We start from the raw sequence: 14461 nt of genomic DNA, 5'->3' as shown, positions 1-14461 counted from the left end.
CAGGGGCTTCCTCCACTCCGTTTCCCTGTCTAGAGTTTCTCTTCTCATCGCTGATAATAAAGTCTGGAGTCACTACCCACCCCCCCCCTCCTATCAATAGATTTGAGGTTACGGTGAAAATTCATCATGTTATATGTGGCCAATGTGCAGTTATGGAAAAATGGGGGAAACGGACATAACAATTGGAAAAAAAAGTCATCTATTTTCTTCTTCTCTAAGTCACTGATGACAAGAGGTCAAGCAAGAAGTCAGTGGACATATTTCCAAACCCAGAAATGGGAGAGAATTCAGAGCCCTCAGAAATTATTAAACTGTGTTTGCTGGAATGATACCTACTGGTGTTACAATTTGCCTGAGCCTCCCTGGAACCTAAGTTAGAAGCCAAAAAGCAGGATCAACTGTTAGATCAGAAAAAGAAGGTGCATGAGTAGTAGGGATAAGAATTACTATACAAAATTTAAAGGAGTCCCGAATGAAAGCAGTTTTTCCTTCTCATCTTTGTTAAAAATAACATTTTTTTTCCACCTACAGACTTTGATCATCCTTGGGATTTGGAACAAAGAATAAAAATATTGGGCTTCTTTAAGGTTTGTTTAGATACGCAATCAAAATGACATTTTCTCTCATGAAAAGTGTTTTTCTAACCAACACACACATTAATAATTTAAGATCACTTCTAACCAATGCTTCATTTAAAAATTAATTGAGAAGAAACAGGTCTCAAAAGAGAATTCTCTGTGAGCTGTAAATGCTGGTACCGGTAGACTGCACACGTCGGAGTTTGACAGCACCCCTTTGAAAGGCATGTTCTAACTGGGCTTTTTAACTTGCTGGAAGCAAACACATCTCTAAACTAAGTGTCTATAGCATTTACTGTATTGCACACATTGAAGAACTATAAAAAGATAACATCATTAAAAACTGACTGAGGGAGTAAAACATATGTTACATTTCTAAGATAAAATGAAAGTATGGGAATTGCAACATTGAAACGTAGCTTATGAATTATGTTGGAAAATGTACATTTTGATAAATGTTTTAATTCCTTCAAGTGGTTACAGGTATAATGATTATAAATTGCACAAACAAAAGATTACTATTTCTTAGAGCCTCATGAATCTAGGGAAGGAAATCTTCAACTTGGTTCAACCTAGAGTAAAATTATTTGTTTACATACTGTTTTTGACAAACTGAAGAAATTAATGATCTTTAATCTAACACAACTGCTGTACCAGGAACCAGGATATGTCTTTTAAAAAAAAAATCACTTAGTAAAGTAATCCTGCTCACGATAAAAAAATATCCCCTTTCCCTACACCTACCATTATGTACGTCATTCCAAGGAACAAATACTGTTGAAAAATCAGGATTTTAGTTAACCTATGATTCTGTCTCGCTAACTCTAAGCTTGTGTGTATAGCTATTTTTCTTGATGTATTATCTTGAGATAGAGACTATTAACTTTCAGCTTTTCTAGCTTTCTTATATTGATATTATACCCTCTCCTCTCCCATAATCCTCACGATTTAGTTAAATCAGTAATTTTAGGAACTCTTTAGTTATATAACTTTAAATTTTGGCCACTACCCAAATCCATATAGAGGGTGGCTTATGACCACCACTTCAGCAGATACGGATGTAAATTTTCCCTAACCTTCTCCCAAGCCCCCCCTAAAAAGTCCTATCACCTCTCCTTTGCTTGAATCCCACCACTACTGATATCGTCCATGTTTATTTCTGGAACTATAATTGTATTTTCTGTGCCTAATAGGTAGGTTAATTCTAGGCACTGAAAAATCAGTAAACGTGATAAACATCAGCATTATAAATATTACTTCTGCACCCGACAATTTTTTTATCATATGGTATTTTTTTGTAGAATGTATCTTACATTCTTAGGTTCATAACTATCTTCCTTTTCTTCTTAATTTCTGTGTATTTAAAAACTCTCCCATGTTTCCTGATCATATACAAAAGGATACAGGATATTTTTTTCCTTCCATAAACTACACTTCTCGCTCCTGAGACCCCGGTCTTCTGCTCCAAACACAGCTGCTTGTCACCGACATGAACGTGCATCACTCTTCTATGTTTAAGTTTCTTAGATTACAAAGCTTCTCTTCTCCTGATTTAGTCATTTTATTGAAGCCCATACTTGGAAAGGATTAATGGAAGGTGGTATCTATCATTACATAACAACATAACAAATAACCCCCAAGTTTGAGCAGCTTAAAAAACGATCATTTATCTCACACAGTGTCTGAAGGTCAAAATGTGGAGGTCGCCTAGCTGGGTGGTTTTTGCTCAGGGTCTCTAATGAAACTGCATTTAAGCCATTGGCCAGGACTGCAGTCACCTGGAGGCTTGACTCTGCCGGAGGATCCGCGTCTAAGATGGCAAGCAACAGGAGACCTCGGTTCCTTGCTGGCTGCGGGCAGAAGGTGGTAGATCCTCACCACAGGGGGATCCTCCCCAGGGCAGCCTCTTCCCGGGGCAGCTGGCCTCCCCCAAAGCAAGTGACCCAACAGACTCAAAAAGACCAAGATGAAATATGCAATGCTTCTGTATAACCGAGATTCAGAACTCACACACCATCACTTCTGCTTTGCTGGGTTAATTACGAAGCAAGTCACTAAGCCCAGCCCGGGGGAGGGGATCAAGCTCTACCTTCTGAACGGAAGCATCAGTGAATCTGGGCACACGATTCTAAAGCCAACTTATGATTCTCAAACCGATCCCCCTAAAACTGAGCTCCTCTGCTGAGTTCATGATTAACCTCTCTATCCAAAACTGTATTCCCTGTCTTGACCAATAACTGCTCCCCTCAAGACCAAGGGGAGGAATATCAAAGAAAAGAGGGGCTTCCCTGGTGGCGCAGTGGTTGGGAGTCTGCCTGCCGGTGCAGGGGACGCGGGTTCGAGCCTTGGTCTGGGAGGATCCCACATGCCGCGGAGCAACTAAGCCCATGCGCCACAACTACTGAGCCTGCACTCTAGAGCCCATGCTCTGCAATGGGAGAGGCCGCGACAGTGAGAGGCCCGCGCACCGCGATGAAGAGCGGACCCCGCTCGCCGCAACTGGAGAAAGCCCTCGCACAGAAACGAAGACCTAACACAGCCAAAAATAAATAAATTAATTAATTAATTTAAAAAAAAAAAAAAAAAGAAAAAAAGAAAAGAGGAGACTGGGGCTTCCCTAGTGGCAAAGTGGTTAGGAATCCGCCTGCCAGTGCAGGGGACATGGGTTCAAACCCTGGTCCGGGAAGATCCCACATGCCGCGGAGCAACTAAGCCTGTGAGCCACAACTACTGAGCCGGCACTCTAGAGCCCGCGAGCCACAACTAGAGAAAGCCTGTGCGCAGCAACGAAGACCCAACACAGCCAAAAATAAATAAATAAAATAAATAAATTTATTAAAAAAGAGGAGACTGAAACCAAGCAGGGTCCTGAGGGGCCCTCCCAGGTACAAAAGCCTATCCATGTCCCCATTTCTTGTTTGCAGGAAAAAGGCTCCCACCTCCTAAACCTTCCCTGAGTTCCAAAGGGCAGATAACTAATTAGGGAAGGGAGGGAATGCAGAAACAAGGGAGGAACCATCAAGAAACAACAGTGTAGCAATAAAGCAGGGTCCTGGTTCCTCCTCAAAGGACACACATAACAATATATCTCTGAGTTCTTCCACAGGAAAAAAGACCCTCACCCAGGTGGAGGATGGTAACTTCAGGCTGAGCACAAGCACGTGGACCCCAGACTCGCTGGAACCAGAAGGCTGATGACTTGAGATTCCCAGAACACCACCCAGTTACCTCCCCACCTGCCCATCAGAGGAAGGTTTCACACCTTGCAGCCCTCCCCCCAAATGTTGCCTATAAAAACTCTTCCCCCAAAACTATCAGGGAGTTCAGGTCTTGTGAGCCCAAGCCACCCATTCTCCTTGCTTGGCTCTTCAACAGACCTGTCTCTGTTCCCGACTCCCAAGCCACCCATTCTCCTTGCTTGGCCCTGCAACAGTCCTGTCTCTGCTCCCAACTCTGACACGTGCGTTTGTTTGGCCTTACTGTGCATCAGGCACACGAACTTGGGTTCAACAGCAATTCATTATTCCATCCTACTACTTCAGTGGGTACATTATACTTTGAATATCATTTTCGTTCAGAACAGTGCAGGTATTGCCCCATCGTATTTTGCGAGGAAGTCTTGGGTATGAAAAGTTTGGCTTTGATTCTGTTGTAAGTTTTCTGAGTTGTTTTGCTTTGCTTTGTGTCCTGTCTGGATTTAAAATACACATGCCATTGATTCTGGTAGTGATGTTCTATTAACTCTTCACGAGCAATGAACTTGCAGATACTGAATGCCATTTACGAGGGGAGAAACACAGGGTTAGGTTCCTGAGAGCCTCTGGTCACAACATTTCATCAACTGATCAATACACGTGTGATCTCGTTTATTCTGTGTTTCTTTGGAAAGACACCTTATTTACCATATATTGTTGATTCCTTAACACTGGACTCATAGCAGTGTAAGTCATGCCTGAACAAAGTCTATGGAGCGCACGCATTTTCTCCATAATGCACACCACGGGCTTCTTGTGCTCAGCGACATCAGATAGCACTATAGCACTGCACATGGGGCCACTGTAAACGGCAACATCACTGAAATAAACCACAAGGATGCCAAAACAGGGCACTAAGTAGACCACAAGTGCAGGCTCATGTTTACAGTGTGGGAGCTGAAACAAGAAGACACAGTGTGCCTTGCCTGACCAGCTGGGCAAGTGTGTGTCTGGTGATACAAATCTTTCACCACCGTGTGCATGTCCACCAATGCCAGTGAAAGAACTGCAAGCACTGATCTTGGGGTTACATGTAAATTTTAGTGCAGACACAAAATTTTGAATCAGATTAAAGGTATGTTTTCTTTCTTCTTGGTGCTCAGAAATTTCACGGTGAGGCATACGGTAGGTCTATTTTTATTCACCATGCTTAGCTTTCAGTGGGGTTTTAGGATGCAGGCATATCTTTTCTGTGCACCATTTCTTTGACCTTTTCACCTCTCTGTTTGCTCTGATCATCCTTTTGGAAACATATACTACTCACGAGTTAGAAAGGTAAATGGGAGTAGTGGTAGGAAGAAGAGAAAAATGTTTGTGAAAGATTCCAAGGAATGAGGAAATAGTTAAAACACTAATGAGAAGGGGATGGTAATGAGATTTCAATGGAAGGAATGGGTAATCATATTAACGATTAAAGAAAACTTTTATTGCTTCCATGTGTCAGGCAAGGAATCAACCACGCTGTATGAAGGCATTAACTGAGTTCTCCTTTACAGCCCCAATCCGCAGACGAGGAAAATCGGGCTGAGAGAAGGCAAGGAATTTTCCCAGTGCCCCACACCAGCCAGCGGCACAGCTGCACTGGAAGCCAGGTCTGTCTAACTCCACTGGACACGCACTAAACTCACGCCTTCTAGATTGCGTAGGGGAGCAAAGCTGGCCACCCCCAAAGCTCTGCCTCTTTGGCATGAGGATTATTTCTAGCCGAGAACAATCAAGGCCCGAAAGACTCAAAAGGAACGTCTGACCTTCCCCTAACTGCATGAGGAATGTAGACAGAGGAGCTGCCCCAGGAAGGGAGCCGTCACCCTAGATAACGATACCGTGAACTGGGTGTGTAGGTGGGGAGGAACCCAGCAAAGTCTGCCTGTTACAATCCCTCTCTGTGTCCCCCTGTCTCTGCAGGCCCAGCAAACACTTGCTTACGAACACTTGCTCCTCCGTCTCCATGGCAACTGCCTTCCTCCCCTTTGAGGTCCCAAACCACTACCCCAGCAGGCTCTTTTGTCTTAACTGAAGACGGTATTTAAGCGGAGGGGTTCTGCCATTTTGGCGAGTGACTGAGTTTTCCTGGGTCTCTCCCATGTGTACATGGTATTAAATTTTGATTTTTCTCCTGTTGATCTGTCTCAGGTCAATTTAATTCTTACATCAGACAGAAGAGCCTGGAAGGACAGAGGACACAGGTCCTTCACTCCCATTCCCCACAAAGGTGTTGCACAAACACTCTGGTTTGATTCCCACCTCAGAGAGCTCCTGCAGGTGTGTACTGCGAATACCCTCAGAGTATTCCCTTGAGGGACTCAGCGTAACGTACTCAATAACTCACCCTTTATGGGACCCTTTTTTGTGTCTCACTTTTCCGTTCACCTACCAGGCTTTAGACAGCACGTCAGCACTACATTTGGGGGTCATTTTAAACAGCAAAACCACTCAAATAAGGCACAAAGTTCCATAGCATGGCACTCACTAGACAGCACAAAGGACACTATTTACAGTGTGCAAGCTGGAACAAGAAGGCAGAGCATCACCTGCCCAACCTAAGCTGGGAAAGCAAGTGTCAGGGACTCAAATTTTTCACCACAAATTTGAGGTTACCTCTGCAGAAAGTTACTTGTACTGCAATCCTTGCTTTGGGCTCTGCTGGTGAGAAAACCCAAACTAGATCAGTGTTACTCTCAGGATTCCAAACTAGATAAATGGAGACAATAATTCGATGAGGGCTAGACTCAGACTAGCTCGTCCATGGCTGTGTCCCTTCTGCCTGGTCCAAAATCTGGGCGGGTGTAGGTCTCAAGAACTACTATTTTTTATTCAAGTATACTTTACTTAAATATTACATTAGTTTCAGGAGTACAACATAGTGATTTGAGAGTTTTATAGATTATACTCCATATAAAGTTATAATAAAATATTGGCTCTATTCCCTGTGCTGTACATTACATCCTTGTAACTTATTTATTTTATACCTAGCAGTTTGGACCTTTTAATCCCCTTCACACCCATCTTGCCCCTCCCCGTGTGATAACCACTAATTTGTTCTCTGTATCTGTGAGTTTGTTCCTGTTTTGTCATATTTGTTCCTTTGTTTTATTTTTTAGATTCTACATATAAGTAAAAACATATTTGTCTCTCTCTGTCTTACTTACTTCACTAAGCATAATACCCTCAAGAATTATTTTTCAATCAATCATTTGCAAAAAGTGCAAATGACTGATAGTCTGTTTCTTTGCCTATCCATACCTTTCTTTTGTGAATGTGAAACTACATCAGCTCAAAATTTAATGTGAGAGGTCAAACAGGTCAGTACAGAAGCCCACTGACCATCTGGTTGACTTTTTAAACACCACAGAAACTGTGATTTGAACACCAAAGTACCTCTGACTGACAATACTGAGGCTCTGATGAGAGGGACAAGCATCGGTGGATTCTAAGGAGTCAGGGTCGAGAAAAGTGAAGTCATTTTTTTCATATCAGAGGCCAGAGTTTATGGAAAGATTGGTGATGGCATCACAAGTATATTTCCTACCAAAAGAAACAAGTGTGTGAGCAGAAGCCTGGAATAAAGTAATCTCACCAGACTCTACTGTACTTGGTCAGGACGCGTCCATTCTTTCCAAGCCCCGGGGGTTTCTGCCGTCCCAGTGTTTTCACTTCCTCCCCCCCCCCACCCCCACCGACTATTCCTTCTCTGTGGGGATGTGCAGGCTTCTTCCGTCACCAGCCTTTAAAAGTGGATGTCCCCACTGCTCTTCTGTTCTCGCCATCCTACCCAAATCCTGGGTAAGCCCACAGATGTGTCTAACTCCTTCCTATACATGACTGACTTCTAAATTTATTTATGACTTTATTCTGATTTCTAAATCCATATTTCAAGTTATCAACAAGGCATCGCTACCTGAACCCCCAACAGAGGTCTCACATTCATTAAATCCTCCCCCTGGCTGATTCCTTCACTTCTACCCGCTTCCCCACATGTGCCATCCTTCCTGTGTTCCCTGCTTGGGCCAAGCTGAGGAAAGGTCACAATACCTTAGTCTCGGGACAATCTCTGGCCTAAACCATGGACTTGCAAGCGTTTCTAGTGGCTGTCGTTTTCATGACGTAGTGCCCCCGTCCACAAGGGATACGCTGTAATAATCACAGTGGATGCCTGAAACCATGGATAGTACCAAACCCTATAGGTACACGCCTGTACATACACACCTATGATAAAGTTTAATTTATAAATTAGGCACAGAGATTAGCAACAATAACTAATAATAAAATAGAACAATTACAACAATATATTGCAATAAAAGTTATGTCAGTGAGGTCTCGCTCTCGGAATATCTTGCTGTACACATTGAATGCCTTCTCCAGCCTAACTAATCACTTATGCACAGTGGCCGTCACCTTTGCAGTCTGAGGGACAAGAGCCAAACGAGCACAAATTTCTTTTTCCTGCTTCACAATTTCACAGACAGAAGGTTACTTCTTGCTGTTGATCTTAGCAAGCTCAGCATATTTTTTTTCTTTATTGAGAACATTCACCGTTTTGCTGAAAGGAAGCACTTCATGAATGCTCTTTGGCATATGTGAATTGCCTGCATCACTACTCTTGTGCTTTGGGGCCATTATAAAGTAAAATAAGGGTTACTTGAACACGAGCGCTGCCATGACACTCAACCTGATAACTGAGGCACCTACTAAGTCACTAATGGGGATTCACTGAAGACAGGGATGATTCCCAGCCAGGGAGAAGGAGCAGGATGGTGAGAGATTTCCCCACACAACTCAGAGCGGCGTGCAATTTGAAACTCATGACTTCTTTATTTCCGGACTTTCCCAATTAACATTTGCCGACCTTGGATGACGGCAGGTAACTGAAACCCCGGCAACAGAAACCAAGGATAAGAGGACCACACCAAATCCTACCAAATCACGGTACACACCAAATCCTACCGGTCACCACCCTAGTGAACCAGACCTTCTGAACATGTGCCTCTGTGGGGATGTTCAGAGGCTGCACTGGACGAGCCTCTTCATTCCTCTGTCCCCACACGTGCACGGCACTTGTGGTCGTCTCTTTTCTGCTCCCCCAGGCTACCAAGGCCTTCCATCTCTTTCCCTAGTCCATCCTCTGTACTGTTAACGGAACAGCCACTCGAGTATGCGAATATGGCTGTGCTAGTCTCTGGCTGACAATTCCTCCTCAGAGGTTGCCTATGTCAGTAAGGACGAAGTCCACGTGGATTTTCATGGTGTAGCGTATCTTTCATGAACTGGCCCGCTGAAGTTCTTCTCCTGCTTGCTGTGTGCCTGCCCATGTGTTTCGTGCCATAGACATACTTAGTTATCTCAAAGTCTCCGGTCCTAGACCCGTTCCCATGGACACTGCAGATATGTCTCCCGCCATCTTAAGATGCATTTCCCGGGCCAACTCTTTCTACTTAAGGCTTAGCTTAAAACTCTCTCTTACGGACCTAGAGATGATCATACTAAGTGAAGTAAGTCAGACAGAGAAAGACAAATACCATATGACATCACTTATATGTGGAATCTAATTTTTTAAAAAAAGATACAAATGAACTTATTTACAAAACAGAAGCAGACTTATAGATATTGAAAACAAACTTACGATTACCAAAGGGGAAATGTGGGGTGCGGGTATGAATCAGGAGCTGGGATGAACACACAGGACTATATATAAGACAGATGACCGATGGGGACCTACTGTGTAGCACAGGGAACTCTACCCAATATTCTGTGATAATCTATATGAGAAAAGAATCTAAAAAAGAAGGAATATACGTATATGTATAACTAAATCACTTTGCTGTACACCTGAAGCTCACACAACATTGTAACTCAATTATGCTCCAATAAAATTAAAAAAACAAAAAAAACACAGCTGTACGTCAATTTCTCTGTGACTGTATATCCTCATATGTTTTCTCTTCACCTTAAATATACCGGCACTGAGTACTAATCATTTTGGTTTTATTTGTTTTCATAGGAATCATCCCACTAAAGACTACATTATCTGGGGACTTCCCTAGTGGTCCCGTGGTTAAGACTCTGAGCTTCCACTGCAGGGGGTATGGCTTTGATCCCTGGTCGGGGAACTAAGATCCTGCACGCCGTGTAGCATGACCGAATAAATAAAAATAGATGCAAAAAAAAAATCCATAATGAACCAAAAAGTCAAAATTTAAAAAAAAAAAAGACTACATTATCTGGAGAGAGGACCTTTCATCTTTCATCTTAGTTTTTGTTGAGTGTGCCAAGCACACACCTACTATTTTCTCAGAGGAAAATAAAAAAAAGGGGATGTTGACATTTTTCTCTCACCTTGAACTAATGTCTGACCTGAAATACCAAAAGAAGAGTCTGTCTTACTGGTAATGAAAGTATCTTTAGTCCCTCAAGTTACTTGCGTTGATTAAAGCTAGCACTCTCCATCCACACTTCCTCTTCAACCTCAGATCAAAACACTCAGTGCAATAAACAAGTTGTTTGGAAGATTTAATGTGGCTTCTGCAGGCCCCCAGTTAGTCTCCAGACATTAAATTGGGGAACTCCTGTTTAATTTACATCTAGACTTAGTACAGGAGTCACTGTGGTAAAGCAATCATTTTTGAAGACCCAGGAGTTCAAACGGAGCTGGGTTTCCAAAACATCATTAATGATGAGACACGGCTACAGCACTTCCTGAGAGTTCCACACAAAAAGGATTTAGAGCAGTTCAAATAGACTCATCGCTTCTGAGCTTCTGTTAGGAAAGAAAAACACAGACAAGAGTTCTTGACTCCCTTTACCAACTCTTTTCTGGTGATGAGGTCACAGGCTCACGAAGATGCTCGACTCAACATCACAGAACAGAGAGCCTAGGAAGTCAGGGCTGGTTGAAAACGAGACGCCTGAGTGTCTACTTGACGAACGTACTTATCACCAAATTGGGATTCTGACAAAGTTCGCTTTTGCTTCATTTGTTTTCCCCCATACAGTGGAAGGAGAGGAGCCTCATTACACATAACAAATGCATCAACAAATGCAGTTGCAATGACTTTAACGTGTAAGGATCATAAAGCCTGGACACAGAACTTGGTTTCCAAGCCTGGAATTTCTGATGAGAAGTTCCTCTCAACACTTGCCAACACGTATTCATGTTTTGTAACTCTCAGTTTTATAAGGAAAATTGCTTCTCTGTGACCTTTCCGGCCCAGACTAACAGCAATGGAATCGTGATAGCATCAGCATGGAAGAAAGAGTACAGTTAATCATGTACAAAGCAACTATCCAGCCCTGAGAAGCACTGGGCTGTCTGGCTGGGGTGAGGAGTACATACGGTCGGCAATATTCCATATGACAATGATCTGGGTCACCAAAACAAGTCTATTTTAACTGTTTAAGTCTATCCACAGGGGAAGATTTTTGTCTCTTTACTTTTATTTTAATGACCTTTTTGGGAAAATATGTTAACTAATACTTTAAAACACAGCCCCTTCTCCCCTTTTGAGTCTCTGGTGGGGAAGGATGGGTGATTATATTCCACACTGGTCAGATCACGGGGTATCATCACCACTGGTCCAGGTAAAGATCCTCTGCTCTTTATCATGTGTTTCTTTTCATCACTATTCCTCACCTCAATGTTGGAAACTATGTAATATGTTTCACAGGAGTTATTTGCTCATCTGTTTTTATGAAGTGTGTAGCGTTTTATGTGGGTTTCATGTTTATGTAAATCATATTGATATAGATCCCATTATATGTTCATATTTTCACCCCAAACTGTGCTTTTAACTTCTATCCAACTTTTTCCCTTCATTTGCTCACTGAAAGAGTGGTAGCTTCTTCCTGAAGTCACAACCACAAGGTTACCTTGAAGCTTCTGTATTCCCTTTTAGTTCTGCCATGAACTCTACAACCACAAGGAATTAGATTCCCCCAACAAACTGAGGGAGCTTAGAAGTGGATCCTTCCCTCGTCATGCTTCCAGATGACAACACACCCCACCGGATACCTTGACCATGTGAGACCCAAGCAGAGGACCCAGCCAAGTCACGCCCAGACTCTTAACCCATAGAAACTGGGACCATGTTTGAAGCTGTTCAGTGTGTGGTAATTTGTTACACAGCCACAGCTAACTGATACAATTTCTTATAGTGACTTCAGCCTCCTCAGAATCAACTCTCTGATCCAAAGACAACCTGGTGGAACAGAAGCACAGAAGCTCTTTGCTTCCCTTGGTCTTCACGGCTCCCTGATACACCAAGGTCTATGACCCAGGCACCTAATTCTCTTGACTATGATATCAAGTTTACAGCTCTGGGTTCACAAGGTTCAACTGTTTTGATTCAAATCAGTGACTTTGAGCAATTGACTGGCATTGTTTGTACAACAGTTATTAGAGCACCCATCCCATATTTATACAGAGAAGTTTAATGAGATCATTCGTGGACATCTTCAAAGCACCACTCAGCACTTAACAAGCACTCACCAAATAGTCACCATTAGGGTCACTGCAGTCTAACTAAATTTAATGAACGGGAGTTTGTGTGCCACAGAGAACACTAGGTTCTCAACAGTGGATGTTAAAGCTAAATGAATAAACTGAAAGAAATAACCATGTTGTTTGCTTGGGAGAGATGAATTGAAGGAAAATTACGGAATCCATCAAGACCTTCCACTTCTGGACACAAACAAGTGATTGGACTTTGTTCTCCCTTGACTTTTTGATTTCAAGTCTAAATCTGATTTGAATATTAGGTCTACGCATGTTTAGTCTTAGGCGTCTAGAGCATCATGGACCAGAGGAACCTTCTCCTCCCACTGGAGGGGATGGAACAGTGACAGGCAGACAAACATTTCACACTGAGCCTCGTCGGCCACTTCATGTTATTCTGAAGGTTTACCTTGTTGCAAACGCTTGAATCTCAAAATGCAAAACAGAGGAGCAGAAAAAGGGCCAATTCGAATGCCTCCCTGAATTAGGTAAATTTACAAAACAGTGTTTCGTCACATCAAAAGGAGCTGCATACCTGGAACTTTTCACCGTGACAGCTGCAGACAAGGCTGGCCTCTTTTCTCTTTCTCCACTCCCAGAGCCATGAAGCATCTTTCATCTTTTCCTGCAGAATCTTTCGTCCAACAGTAGCCACTTCCTGTTCTGACCCCTGAGCATGACTCGTTCACCCTGTGTTTGCAATAAACACACATTTTCATGAGACCTCCAGTTGTCTAATCTCTCCCAGGGTCATGCCAAATAGAACCGCAATGAAGTCTGTTTAAGAGACAATTTGGAACACGATAATACATTTCTGACATAAGACTAACCTTGCCATGAAGGATGGTGGTGGCACAAACTTATGAAAGTGGTTTCATACTTGGGGATTTACAAGGAACAGCAATGCGGGGGGAAAGAGCCACTCTCCACACAGCAGCATGATGCGAAGATGGAAAATGTGGACAGATCAGAGGGGAAAAAAGTGTATTCTGCTGGAGAAAAATTATAGTATCATGTAGGGGACGGATCATGATGGCTCTTAGGGCAAACATGGGCCCCCACCTAGTTTTGTAAATAAAGCTTTATTGGAACACAGGTGCACCTAGCTGCTTCCATGTCACATATCTCTGGATGCTTGCCCGCTACCCCAGCAGAGCTGAGTAGTTGAAACAAGGACCGTACAGTTCATAAAGCCTGATGTATTTACCATCTGACCCTTCACAGGAAACTATACTGAGCCCTACAGAGCAGGGAGAGCACAGGGATTTTGGAACCAGGGAAAGATTCAGATTCCACCTAGTAATTGCATCTTGTATTTTTGGTATTGTTGACAGGACTCAAACAGGTAGAACTACATCTAGCCCACAGCATTAGAGGTGCTTACCAAATGGCAGTTATTTTCCCATCCCCCATGTAGACAATTCAACAAAAAGCAAATCACCGTGTTTCCAAACCTCTCACAATGGGTATTATTTCAGAGAAAAGTAAACATAGCAAAAGACATCATGAGTCAGTGCGCTTCTGTGTGGATCAACTACATATTTTCTATATAATATTCACCAAAGTTCAGCTGAGAATTTCCCAGCTAGGATTTAATTTAATAAATTACCTTCCATCAGGATGGTAGGTAATTTATTAAACATTACATTTTCTGATAATTTTTGGAGAAGAAAATTTATTGAAAATTGGATCCCAAATACAGGTAAGGATATAACGGAAAATCAACGTGGATGGCCTACTATTTATACCTTTAGGTGAACGGGATCCTAAGAATATTATCATGGTCCTATGAGTTTTATCTTTGGTAATTCAATTCTAAGGTACAATTTAAATGGAATAAAGGTGACATTGTTCTTGGAACAAAGGAAAATGGCAAAGTAAAGATAACTAAAAAACTATAAATAGGTTGGAAAGGGAAAAAATACCAAATGTGGGTCAGGCTTTAGACTTGACTTTTATTTTTTGCTACTCTGAGCAACAGAGGCCGGGGTGAGCTACCAGTTCTTCTAAAAGCGGCCCTGCGTAAGGTCATGCAACAGCGTCTGTTGTTTCCACCCACCTCTGCCCTCCAGGGCTTCTCTTGTACCCCTGTGTCTGAGCATCGACATCCAGGAGACGGCCCTGCCTTTGGCACACCTCCT

The 14461-nt window shown here is 42.7% G+C and overlaps 1 long non-coding RNA gene across 17 annotated transcripts in view; it reads right to left on the bottom strand.

The window, feature by feature from the left end:
• LOC132356824 (uncharacterized) overlaps nucleotides 1–14461 on the bottom strand; it is a 551323-nt gene that overhangs the window by 243543 nt on the left and 293319 nt on the right. For all 17 annotated transcript variants that reach the window (XR_009500095.1, XR_009500102.1, XR_009500103.1 and 14 more), the window contains one exon: nucleotides 12856–13010. This is a non-coding gene — a long non-coding RNA (uncharacterized LOC132356824). The remainder of the gene's footprint in view (nucleotides 1–12855; nucleotides 13011–14461) is intronic.

Source organism: Balaenoptera ricei, chromosome X (assembly GCF_028023285.1).
Source record: "Balaenoptera ricei isolate mBalRic1 chromosome X, mBalRic1.hap2, whole genome shotgun sequence".
NCBI classification, from domain to species: domain Eukaryota; kingdom Metazoa; phylum Chordata; class Mammalia; order Artiodactyla; family Balaenopteridae; genus Balaenoptera; species Balaenoptera ricei.
This window is presented reverse-complemented; position numbering and strand designations above follow the sequence as displayed.